This window comes from Ranitomeya imitator, chromosome 2, assembly GCF_032444005.1.
Source record: "Ranitomeya imitator isolate aRanImi1 chromosome 2, aRanImi1.pri, whole genome shotgun sequence".
In the NCBI taxonomy this organism is placed as follows: Eukaryota; Metazoa; Chordata; class Amphibia; order Anura; family Dendrobatidae; genus Ranitomeya; species Ranitomeya imitator.
Window position 1 is genome coordinate 669,521,116 of NC_091283.1, and position 12,994 is coordinate 669,534,109.

At 42.7% G+C, this 12,994-nt stretch overlaps 1 protein-coding gene across 1 annotated transcript in view; it reads right to left on the reverse strand.

The window, feature by feature from the left end:
• Window positions 1-12,994, reverse strand: part of LOC138665493 (proprotein convertase subtilisin/kexin type 4-like) — a 524,777-nt gene that overhangs the window by 209,074 nt on the left and 302,709 nt on the right. The window lies entirely within an intron of this gene.

Genomic DNA, 12,994 nt, shown 5'->3' on the forward strand with positions numbered 1-12,994 from the left:
TGGTCGAGGCCGCCAGGCCTCGACCAATCAGCGACGAGCACAGCGACGATGATGTCATAAAGAACGTAGATATCTCGCGTCTCTGATTGGTCGAGGCCGTCAGGCCTCGACCAATCAGCAACGGGCACAACGACGATGATGTCATAATGGTTGCCATGGCGACGATGATGTCATAAAGGTCGCCTCGACCAATCAGCGACGGGCACAATCTGCCGCGAATTCTGGAATCATCATTGTCCATATACTACTGGGACATGCATATTCTAGAATACCCGATGCGTTAGAATCGGGCCACAATCTAGTCTACTATATAATTGTCTAAGGGTCCCTTCCGTCTGTCTGTCTGTCACGGTTATTCATTCGCTGATTAGTCTCGGCAGCTGCCTGTCATGGCTGCCGCGACCAATCAGCGACAGGCACAGTCCGGAAGAAAATGGCCGCTCCTTAATCCCCGCAGTCAGTGCCTGTCGCCTGCATACTCCCCTCCGGTCACCGCTAACACAGGGTTAATGCCAGCGGTAACGGACCGCATTATGCAGCGGGTAACGCACTCCGTTACCGCCGCTATTAACCCTTTGTGTCCCCAACTTTTTACTATTGATGCTGCGTAAAACGATCTAATGTTAAAAATAATAATAATTAAAAAAAAACAACCTTATTCTCACCTTCCGCCGTCGCGTCCTTTCCTCGGCACTGCAAGCGTCAGGTTCCGCTTCCAAAGATGCTATGGGAGAAGGACCTTCCATGACGTCACGGTCATGTGACCGCGACGTCCCGGTCATGTGACCGCGACGTCATGGAAGGCCCTGCGCTCATACCAATCCTGGGAACGGACACCGCACACAAGCGCCGGAACTACAACGGGCTCTTCGGATGGTGAGTACGTTTCTTTTTTATTTTTTAACCTGTTACATACATGACTGGGCAATATACTACCTGGCTGGGCAATATACTACGTATCTGTGCTGTATATTACGTGACTGGGCAACATACTACGTGGCTCTGTGCTGTATACTACGTCTCTGTGCAATATACTACGTGGCTGGGCAATATACTACGTGGCTCTGTGCTGTATACTACGTCGCTGTGCAATATACTATGTGGCTGTGCAATATACTACGTGGCTGGGCAATATACTACGTGGCTTGGCAATATACTACGTGACTGGGCAATATACTACGTCGCTGGGCAATATACTACGTGGCTGGGCAATATACTACGTAGCTGGCCACAGGGGTAAGTCATCAATACCAGATCAATGGGTGTCTGACAACCTTCACGCCCAAAGATCAGTTATTTGCTCCAGAGGCGGCTGAATGTAAACACTGCAATAGGCAGCACCTTTCAAAGAGTAGTGTCTAGTGTGGAACAGCTTGTTTGCGGATATAGCCTCCTTGGAGTAGTTCACTGTAGGATGGGGGTTATCCTTGTACCTCTGAATGCTCCTGTGTGTACTGGTGTCTCCTGAAGGGATCCTGTATCCAAAAACAATTTGAAATAGGTGTGGTGCAGCAAGATGCTGTGAGTCAGTTTACAGTTCACCCAACTTTCTATTAACCCCTTTCCCCCAGGGTGGTTTGCACGTTAATGACGGGCCAATTTTTACAATTCTGACCACTGTTCTTTTATGAGGTTATAACTCTGGAACGCTTCAACGGATCCTGGTGATTATTACAATTTTTTCTCGTGACATAATGTAATTACTTTGTTTATTTATTTATTTATTTGTGAAAAAAACAGAAATTCGGCAAAAATTTCGCAATTTTCCAAATATGAATTTTCATTCCCTTAGACCAGAGAGATATGTCACATAAAATACATAATAAGTAACATTTCCCACATGTCTTCTTTACATCAGCAACATTTTGGAACCAAAACTTTTTTCTGTTAGGGAGTTATTAGGATTAAAAGTTGACAAGCGATTTCTCATTTTTACACCACCATTTTTATTTTTAGGGACCACATCACATTTGAAGTCACTTTGAGGGGTCTATATGATGGAAAATACCAAAAAGTGACACCATTCCATCACTCCTCTGTGGGTCATTTGCATTAAAGCTGTTCCATCCTGCATGTCCACATGGATATTCCTTCTCTCAACCTTGCTTATACAGGTACTATACAGATGATCAGGTTTTAAATACATCAGATAGGGATTATACACATTAGATAGGACTGCTATATAAGGGTATACCTTGACGATTGGTGGAGCAGCTTAGTATACATTTTTTTGCAAAAAACGTATCAACTAAATACCCTGTTTTATTCCATCTTCTGACTAGCACTTGCTTATTACTATGATTTTTTTTTTTTACAACAGAGTATTTTTGACCTCACTGTACTCTTTTGTGTCTTCACGTTTCTTGATGGTGTGAACAGGTTCCTACAGACTTGTTCAATGTGCAAGTAGCCCATGTGTTTCTGGTTCTATAATTGTTCTCTTGTTTCTACAAGACTGGGGAGTCCATCACTCCTCTGTGGGTCATTTGCATTAAAGCTGTTCCATCCTGCACGTCCACATGGATATTAGTTCTCTGAACCTGGCTTATACAGGTACTATAGAGATGATCAGGTTTTAACCCCTTTCTGACCTCAGACGGGATAGTACGTCCGAGGTCAGAAGCCCCGCTTTGATGCGGGCTCCGGCGGTGAGCCCGCATCAAAGCTGGGACATGTCAGCTGTTTTGAACAACTGACATGTGCCCGTAATAGGCGCGAGCAGAATCGCGATCTGCCCGCGCCTAGTAACTAGTTAAATGCCGCTGTCAAACGCAGACAGCGGCATTTAACTACCGCATCCGGCCGGGTGGCCGGAAATGACGGCATCGCCGACCCCGTCACATGATCGGAGGTCGGCGATGCTTCTCCATTGTAACCATAGAGGTGCTTGAGACCTCTATGGTTACTGATCGCCGGTAGCTGTGAGCGCCACCCTGTGGTCGGCGATCACAGCACACCTGATTTTCTGCTACATAGCAGCGAACAGCAGATCGCTGCTATGTAGCAGAGGTGATCGTGCTGTGCCTGCTTCTAGCCTCCCATGGAGGCTATTGAAGCATGGCAAAAGTAAAAAAAAAAAATTTAAAAAGTGTGAAAAAAATAAAAAAAAATATAAAAGTTTAAATCACACCCTTTCGCCCCAATCAAAATAAATAAATAAAAAAAGAAAATCAAATCTACACATATTTGGTATCGTCGCGTTCAGAATTGCCCGATCTATCAATTAAAAAAAAAAGCATTAACCTGATTGCTAAACAGCGTAGCGAGAAAAAAATTTGAAACGCCAGAATTATGTTTTTTTGGTCGCCGCGACATTGCATTAAAATGCAATAACGGGCGATCAAAAGAACGTATCCGCACCAGAATGCTATAATTAAAAACGTCATCTCGGCACGCAAAAAATAACCACACAACCGACCACAGATCATGAAAAAATGGAGATGCTACGAGTATCGGAAAATGGGGCGATTTTTTTTTTTTTTTTTTTTTAGCAAAGTTTGGAATTTTTTTTCACCACTTAGGTAAAAAATAACCTAGACATGTTTGGTGTCTATGAACTCGTACTGATCTGGAGAATAAATGTCAGGTCAGTTTTAGCATTTAGTGAACCTAGGAAAAAAGCCAAACAAAAAACAAGTGTGGGATTGCACTTTTTTTGCAATTTCACCGCACTTGGAATTTTTTTCCCGTTTTCTAGTACACGACATGCTAAAACCAATGATGTCGTTCAAAAGTACAACTTGTCCCATAAAAAAAAAGCCCTCACATGGCCAAATTGACGGGAAAATAAAAAAAGTTATGGCTCTGGGAAGGAGGGAAGTGAAAAACGAACACGGAAAAACGAAAAATCCCAAGGTCATGAAAGGGTTAAATAAATCAGATAGGGATTATATACATTAGATAGGACTGATCTATAAGGGTATACCTTGACGATTGGTGGAGCAGCTTAGTATACATTTTTTTGCAAAAAACGTATCAACTAAATACCCTGTTTTATTCCATCTTCTGACTAGCACTTGCTTATTACTATGATTTTTTTTTTTACAACAGAGTATTTTTGACCTCCCTGTGCTCTTTTGTGTCTTTAAGTTTCTTGATAGTGTGAACAGGTTCCTACAGACTTGTTCAATGTGCAAGTAGCCCATGTGTTTCTGGTTCTACCATTCTAAAAACTGCACATCTCAGGGTACTCAAAACCACATTTAAGAAGTTTATGAACCTTTCAGGTGCTTCACAGGAATTTTTGGAATGTTTAAAAAAAAAATGAACATTTAACTTTTTTTCACACAAAAATTATTTCAGATCCAATTTGTTTTATTTTAACAAGGGTAACAGGAGAAATTGGATTCCAAAAGTTGTTGTGTATAATTTGTCCTGAGTACGCCGATACCCCATATGTGGGGATATACCACTATTTGGGTGCATGGCAGAGCTTGGAAGGTAAGGAGCGCCATTTAACAATTCAATGCAAAATTGGCTGGAATTGAGATCGGACTCCATGTCGTGTTTGGAGAGCCCCTTATATGCCTAAACAGTGGAAACCCCCACAAGTGACATCATTTTGGAAACTAGACCACATAAGGAACTTATCTAGATGTGTGGTCAGCACTTTGAACCCCCAAGTGCTTCACAGAAGTTTATATTGTAGAGCCGTAAAAATAAAAAATCATTTTTTTTCACAAAAAATTAACTTTTTCCCTTAATTTTTTATTTTCCCAAGGGTAACAGGTGAAATTGGACTCCAAAAGTTGTTGTGCAATTTGTCCTGAGTACGCTGATACCCCATATGTGGGAGAAAACTACTGTTTGGGCACACATCAAGGCTCGGAAGGGAAGTAGTGGCGTTTTGGAATGCAGACTTTGATGGAATGGTCTGCGGGTGTCACCTTGCATTTGCAGAGCCCCTGATGTACCTAAACTGTAGAAACCCAACACAAGTGACCCCCATATTGGAAACTAGACCCCATAAGGAACTTATCTAGATGTGTTGTAAATTACTTTGAACCCCCAAGTGCTTCACTAAAGTTTATAACGCAGAGCCGTGAAAATAAAAAATCATTTTTTTCCCACAAAAATGATTTTTTTTAGCACCCAAATTTTCATTTTCCCAAGGGTAATTGGAGAAATTGAACCCCAAAAGTTGTCCAATTTGTTCTGAGTACGCTGATACCCTTTATGTGGGACTAAACCAGTGTTTGGGCGTACGGCAGAGCTCGGAAGGGAAGGAGCACAGTTTTACTTTTTCAACACAGAGTTGGATGGAATAGAGCAGGGGTCCCCAACTCCAGTCCTCATGGCCCACCAACATTGCATTGCACAGGTTATGCAATTACCTGGGCAAGACTAAGGAAATCCTGAAAACATGACATGTTAGTGGGCCTTGAGGACTGGAGTTGGGGACCCCTGGAATAGAGATCGGACATCATGTTGTGTTTGCAGAGCCATGATCTGCCTAAACATTGGAAACCAAAAGTATCACAGAAAAAATGATGTAGGTGCCCAAAAAGAAATATAATTCACCGAAAAGCAGCACTAAATAACCAAATAAATCCAATACACAATAAAACGTAACATTTACTATTGATAAGGATAAAAAAACGACAACATTCACGACCTAAAAAACGTCCAATGTTTGGTTGAAAAAAGATACAGGGTGCACTCAGTCCCTAATATACCGACTATCTATGCCTTACCTTGCAGCGGAGGTTGGCACACTATAAATCCTGCGCAATGGCACCCCCGCTCAACGTAGACTCGCCCTGACTCACCCTGAACAACCCTCAAGTGTGTGAAAAATAGACAAACAGCAGACCATACAGACAGACAAACAAATGAAATTGACCAGTGTGTTATATAGTAGGGGCACCGAATAACGATAAAGTGCAAATGTGCTGTAATAGATTTTCAATAGCGCACACTCAACATATAATTGCACATATCCCCATTTGGCCTATTGCACTGTACCTAGATGCGCACTGCCTGCTTGCGGGGGTTGGCACCCTATATATCCTGCGCAATTGGCGCCCCCGCTCCCATCGTCTGGCCCTAGTAAGCCCTAACACTGCCAAATGGCAAAAACCGAAAAGGTACAAAAAAGCAGGCCGAGCGTACAGTCATAAATAAGGATACACTATAGCACCCAATCATAGACGTGTACAAAAAAAAAAAATATGCATAAATCCCCAGTATCTTAGATAAAACATAAACACAACACAATAAATATGCTCATATTAGTATGTTCATCTCGACGCGTTTCTCAGAGTTCGGTTCATCAGGAGACATACCAGAAAAATCACTTATCTGAATGAAGGGTAAGAAGATAAGTCACTTCAGAGGAAGTGTGCGATGCAGTAGTGGGGAACAATGTCCATCCCTGACCACAAGTTCCAATCAGCCTTGCGCACATAGTATCCACTGCGCTTTATATATCATAGCACTAACCTCCTCATGGTGCCCCTCAGCGTCCTGTGACCCACGCCAGTGAAATAACTTCCGGGTCCTTAGCTTGCTGCAGGAAATAACTCACTGCGCAAGTGCCAAGTTACGGCTGTCCTTGCGTCGGTACTTCTCATTTGGAACGCAGATGCGTATCATTCCGCGCATGCCCCGTTACTCTCACTATATCTGCGAGAGAACGGTCGCTACGCAACAACGCAATATGTCAGCGTCTCAAAAAAATGACGCTCATTGGAACGCAAAAGCGTGGGTTCGTTACGGACGCGGTGATACTAAATAAGTGTATTTTTATTGTTTTTTTTATTTACATTAAGAAATGTATTTATTGGAACAATATTTATTTTTTTCTTTATTTAGGAATTTATTTTCATATTTTTACACATAGTTACATAGTTATTAAGGTTGAAGGAAGACTATAAGTCCATCTAGTTCACCCCATAGCCTAACCTAACATGCCCTAACATGTTGATCCAGATGAAGGCAAAAAAAAACCATGTGGCAAAAAGTAAGCTCCACATTGGGGAAAAAAATTCCTTCCCGACTCCACATACGGCAATCAGACTAGTTCCCTGGATCAATGCCCTATCAAGGAATCTAGTATATATAACCTGTAACATTATACTTTTCCAGAAAGACATCCACTTCCCTCTTAAATTTTAGTAATGAATCACTCATTACAACATCATACAGCAGAGAGTTCCATAGTCTCACTGCTCTTACAGTAAAGAATCTGCATCTGTTATTATGCTTAAACCTTCTTTCCTTCAGACGTAGAGGATGCCTCCTTGTCCCTGTCTCGGGTCTATGATTAAAAAGATCATCAGAAAGGTCTTTGTACTGTCCCCTCATATATTTATACATTAAAATAAGATCACCCCTTAGCCTTCGTTTTTCCAAACTAAGTAGCCCCAAGTGTAATAACCTCTAGTAACCTTAGTCGCTGTTCTCTGCACCCATTCTCGTTCAGCTATGTCTTTCTTATACACCAGAGACCAGAACTGTGCACAGTATTCTAAGTGTGGTCGAACTAGTGACTTGTATAGAGGTAAAATTATGTTCTCCTCATGTGCATCTAAGCCTCTTTTAATGCATCCCATTATTTTATTTGCCTTTGTAGCAGCTGCCTGACACTGGCCACTGAATATGAGTTTGTCATCCACCCATACACCCAGGTCTTTTTCATTGACAGTTTTACCCAGTGTTTTACATCTCATTTGCTCTACCCAAGTGAATGACCTTACATTTATCCCCATTAAAGCTCATTTGCCATTTATTAGCCCAAGCTTCTAATTTACATAAATCCTCCTGTACTATAAAATTGTTCTCCTCTGTATTGATTAGCCTGCAGAGTTTAGTGTCATCTGCAAATATTGAAATTCTGCTCTCTATGCCCCCTACAAGGTCATTAACCCCTTTACCCCAAGGGTGGTTTGCATGTTAATGACCGGGCCAATTTTTACAATTCTGACCACTGTCCCTTTATAAGGTTATAACTCGGAAAGCTTCAACGGATCCTGGTGATTCTGACAATGTTTTCTTGTGACATATTGTACTTCATGCTAGTGGTAAAATTTCTTTGATATTACCTGCGTTTATTTGTGAAAAAAATGGAAATTTGGCGAAAATGTTGAAAATTTCACAATTTTCCAACTTTGAATTTTTATGCAATTAAATCACAGAGATATGTCACACAAAATACTTAATAAGTAACATTTCCCACATGTCTACTTAACATCAGCACAATTTTGGAACCAAAATTTTTTTTGTTAGGGAGTTATAAGGGTTAAAAGTTGACCAGCAATTTCTCATTTTTACAACACCATTTTTTTAGGGACCACATCTCATTTGAGCGCGGCCGATGGCGTATGACGTACTATCCTGTCGGTGGTCATATGGGCCCACCCCACCTCGACGGGATAGTACGTCATATGTCAGAAAGGGGTTAAATAAATATGTTTAAAAGAAGAGGGCCCAATACTGACCCCTGTGGTACCCCACTGCTCACCGCGACCCAGTCTGAGTGTGCTCCATTAATAACCACCCTTTGTTTCCTATCCCTGAGCCAGCTCTTAACCCACTTACACATATTTTCCCCTATCTCCATTATTTTCATTTTATGTATCAACCCTTTGTGTGGCACCGTATCAAAAGCTTTTGAAAAGTCCATATACACTACTTCCACTGGGTTCCCTTGGTCCAGTCCGGAACCTACCTCTTCATAGAAGTTTATCAGATTAGTCTGACAGGAACGGTCCCTAGTAAACCCATGTTGATATTGGGTCATGAGGATATTCCACTTCAGATACTCCAGTATAGCTTCTCTTAGAATACCCTCCAGGATTTTACCCACAGTAGAGGTTAGACTTACTGGCCTATAATTTCCTAGTTTAGTTTTTGTACCCATTTTGAATATTGGCACATTTGATATTCGCCATTCCTGTGGTACACACCTTGTTATAATGGAATCTGTAAAGATCTACTATATAATTGTCACAGATATTCATTGGTCGCGGCCTCTGTCTGTCATGGAAATTCAAGTTGCTGATTGGTCGCGGTGGAAAAATGGCCGCTCCTTACTCCCCGCAGTCACTGCCCGGCGCCCGCTCCATACTCCCCTCCAGTCACAGCTCACACAGGGTTAATGCCAGCGGTAACGGACCGCGTTATGCCGCGGGTAACGCACTCCATTATCGCCGCTATTAACCCTGTGTAACCAAGTTTTTACTATTGATGCTGCCTATGCAGCATCAATAGTAAAAGGATCTAATGTTAAAAATAATAAAAAAAATAAAAAATCATTATATACTCACCGTCTGCCGCCTTTCCCGCACCTCGCGACGCTCCGGTAACAGCTCCATGCAAGCGGCAGGTTCCGGTGGCAAGGATGGTATGCGATAAGGACCTGCCATGACGTCATGATCATGTGACCGCGACCTCATCACAGGTCCTGCGCGAGAAGGACCTGCCATGACGTCACAGTCATGTGACCGCGACGTCATCACAGGTCCTGCGCTACCAACCCTGGGACCGGGCCGAGTACACCATACACAGGCGACATGACTACAAGGGCTCCCTCGGAAAGTGAGTATATGTTTCTTTTTTATTTTTTTTTACCTGTGACATAAGTGGCTGGGCAATATACTACGCGACTGGCCAATACACTACGTGACTGGGCAATATGCTACGTGGCTCTGTGCTGTATACTACGTCGCTGTGCAATATACTACGTGGCTCTGTGCTGTATACTACATCACTGGGCAATATACTTGGTGGCTCTGTGCTGTATACTACGTCACTGGGCAATATACTACGTAACTGGGCAATATACTACGTAACTGGGCAATATACTATGTGGCTGGGCAATATACTAAGTGACTGGGCAATATACTACGTGGCTGGGCAATATACTACGTGGTTGGGCAATATACTACATGGCTGGACAATATATTACGTGGGCTGTGCAATATACTACGTGGACATGCATATTCTAGAATACCCAATGCGTTAGAATCGGGCCACCATCTAGTTAAAAATAATGGTCTATCAATGACGGTACTTAATTCCTGCAGTACTCGGGAGTGTATCCCATCCGGGCCCAGAGATTTGTCAACTTTAGTGATTTTTAGACGCTGCAGTACTTCCTGCTGGGTTAAGCAGGTGACAGTTAATGGGGAATTTTTGTTACCATTGATCATATTGTCTGCCATGGGATTTTCTTGTGTAAATACTGTAGAAAAAAGTTATTTAGCATATCGGCTTTTTCCTCGTCCTCATCCACCATTTCACCCAGACTATTTTTAAGGGGACCAACACTATTATTTTTTAGTTTCTTACCATTGATGTAGTTAAAGATTATTTTGGGATTAATTTACTCTCTCTGGCAATGAGTGTCTCTGTCTCAATCTTTGCTGCCTTGATTTGCTTTTTACATTATTTATTTAATTTTTAGTATTTATTTAATGCCTCCTCACTACCTACTTCCTTTAATTCTCTAAATGCTTTCTTTTTGTCACTTATTGCGCCCCTTACAGCTCTATTTAGGCATACTGGTTTCCTCTTATTTCTAGTATGTTTATTCCCATACGGTATATACTGTGCACAGGTCCTATCCAGGATGCTAATAAATGTCTCCCATTTTCTTTGTGCATTTTTGTGTCTCAGGAAATCGTTCCAGTTAATTGCACCAAGATCATCTCTCATCCGTTGGAAATTTGCCCTCCTGAAATTTTGTGCCCTAGTAACCCCTCTACTACACATCTTATTAAAGGATACATGAAAACTTATTATTTTGTGATCACTATTACCCAAGTGACCCCCAACTCTTACATTTGATATGCGGTCTGGCCTGTTGGTTAATTTTAGGTCTAGCAGTGCCCCCCTTCTTGTTGGGTCCTGGACCAGTTGTGAAAGGTAATGGTCTCTGATAGTTGTCAAAAACCGATTACCTTTGATGGAACTGCAGGTTTCTCTTCGCCAATGCATTTCAGTGTAGCCGAAGTCCCCCATAATAATGACTTCTCCTTGAGTCGCAGCTTCATCTTTTTGCTTTACGAAGATATTCTCTGTTGCTTCCATTATTTATGGAGACTTGTAACAAACCCCTATCAATAATTTATCATTTTTTCTCCCTCCCCTTATCTCCTCCTACAGGGACTCTACATTTTCATTAGATTCACCTATATTATCACGCAGAATGGGTTTTAGGGATGATTTTACATATAGACACACACCTCCCCCTCGCTTATCTGTACGGTCATTTCTAAACAGACTATAACCCTGCAAGTTAACAGCCCAGTCATGGCTCTCATCCAGCCACGTCTCAGATATCCCCACCATGTCATAATTATGCTCCAACAACATTAATTCTAATTCATCCATTTTGTTGGCGAGGCTTCTGGCATTAGTATACATGCACTTGATGTTCCTCTCTGTACCTCTAATCTTTCTTAAATTATTAACTGCTCTAACCCCACCCCCCATGCCACCGCCACCCCTCAACTTCTTTATTTGTGCCCAGGTCACTATCTGCACTATCTTCCCCTGCTATAAAATCAATACCCTCCCCGCAATCCCTAGTTTAAACACTCTTCCAACCTTCTAGTCATTTTCCTCCCAGCACAGCTGCACCTTCCCCATTGAGATCCAACCCGTCCCTAGCGTAGAACCTGTAGCCAACTGAGAAGTCGGCCCAGTTCTGCAGGAACCCAAACCACTCCTTCCTACACTAATTCTTGAGCCACTTATTAACCTCCCTAATCTCCCGTTGCCTCTCTGGCGTGGCACATGGTACAGGCAGTATTTTGGAAAATACCACGTTGGAGGTCCTTGCTTTAAGCTTGCAGCCTAATTCCCTAATTTCCCTTTCCACCTACCTCTAGCTTTGTCATTTGTGCCAATGTGCACCATGACCGCTGGGTCCTCACCGGCCCCTCCCAGTAATCTGTCAACCCAATCAGCGATGTGTCGGACTCGAGCGCCAGGTAGGCAGCACACCGTTCGACGATCCCTGTCTTTGTGAAAGAGTGCCCTATCTGTTCCCCTAATAATTGAGTACCCCACTACCCGCACCTGTCTGGCCTGCACTGCTCTCCTTTTTCCCTCCTTACTGGAGCAGACACTCCTCTGGCTTTCTGAGGACATGCCTGGCTGCAGCAGTGCTACCCCTGTACTGTACTGGCACCCCCTCATCTGCCAACTTAGCAAACTTATTGGGGTGTGCCAGATCAGGACTAGCCTCCCTGGCACTCTTCCCTCTACCCTGCTTTCTGTCACCCAGCTTACTGCTTCACTGTCCTGCAGCTCCATCCTACCATCCCCCGCCTCATCTATCCCATTGAGCGTCTGCTCAGTGAGCAGAAGACTTCTTTCCATATTGTCTATGGATCTCAATGTTGCCAGCTGCACATTTAGATCCAATATCTGGGCTTCCAAATGCACAACGTGCTCACATCTCGCACAGCAGTATGCACCCTCGACCGGCTGCTCAAGGATTGCATACATGTGGCAAGATGTACACTGGATGGCATTAACAATAGTGGAGTACATTTCATAATGGCGACAATTACCATGCACCAGACAGAAAAGTTAAATAATAAATAAAAAAATAAAATAAAAAAAATAAATACAAAGTATTAATAAAATACAGACAGCAATTCAGTAATTCCTCCCTTGGAAACTCCCTGAATGCAAAGTCACTGAATCACAAGTCACACTTACCACCGTTCGCAATTACGCTCCGGTAACACTCAGCTTATTCACACTCGCTAAGCAGAAGATTTAAAGAGTTTTTTTTTCCCTCAGCAGCAATCTATCCTGCTGTTCAATGCACTTCCAAAGTGTAATATATATATTTTTTTACTTTGTCCCAGGGTGGGACATTACTATATTAAGTCAGATCGCTGATCTGACACTTGCAGAGCACTGTGTCAGATCAGCGATCTGACAGGCAATGCAGGAGGCTTTTCAGCGCCTGTTCTCAGCAGGCACTGACAAGCCGCCTCCCTGCAGGACCCGGAAGGACCCCCATGGCCATCTTGGA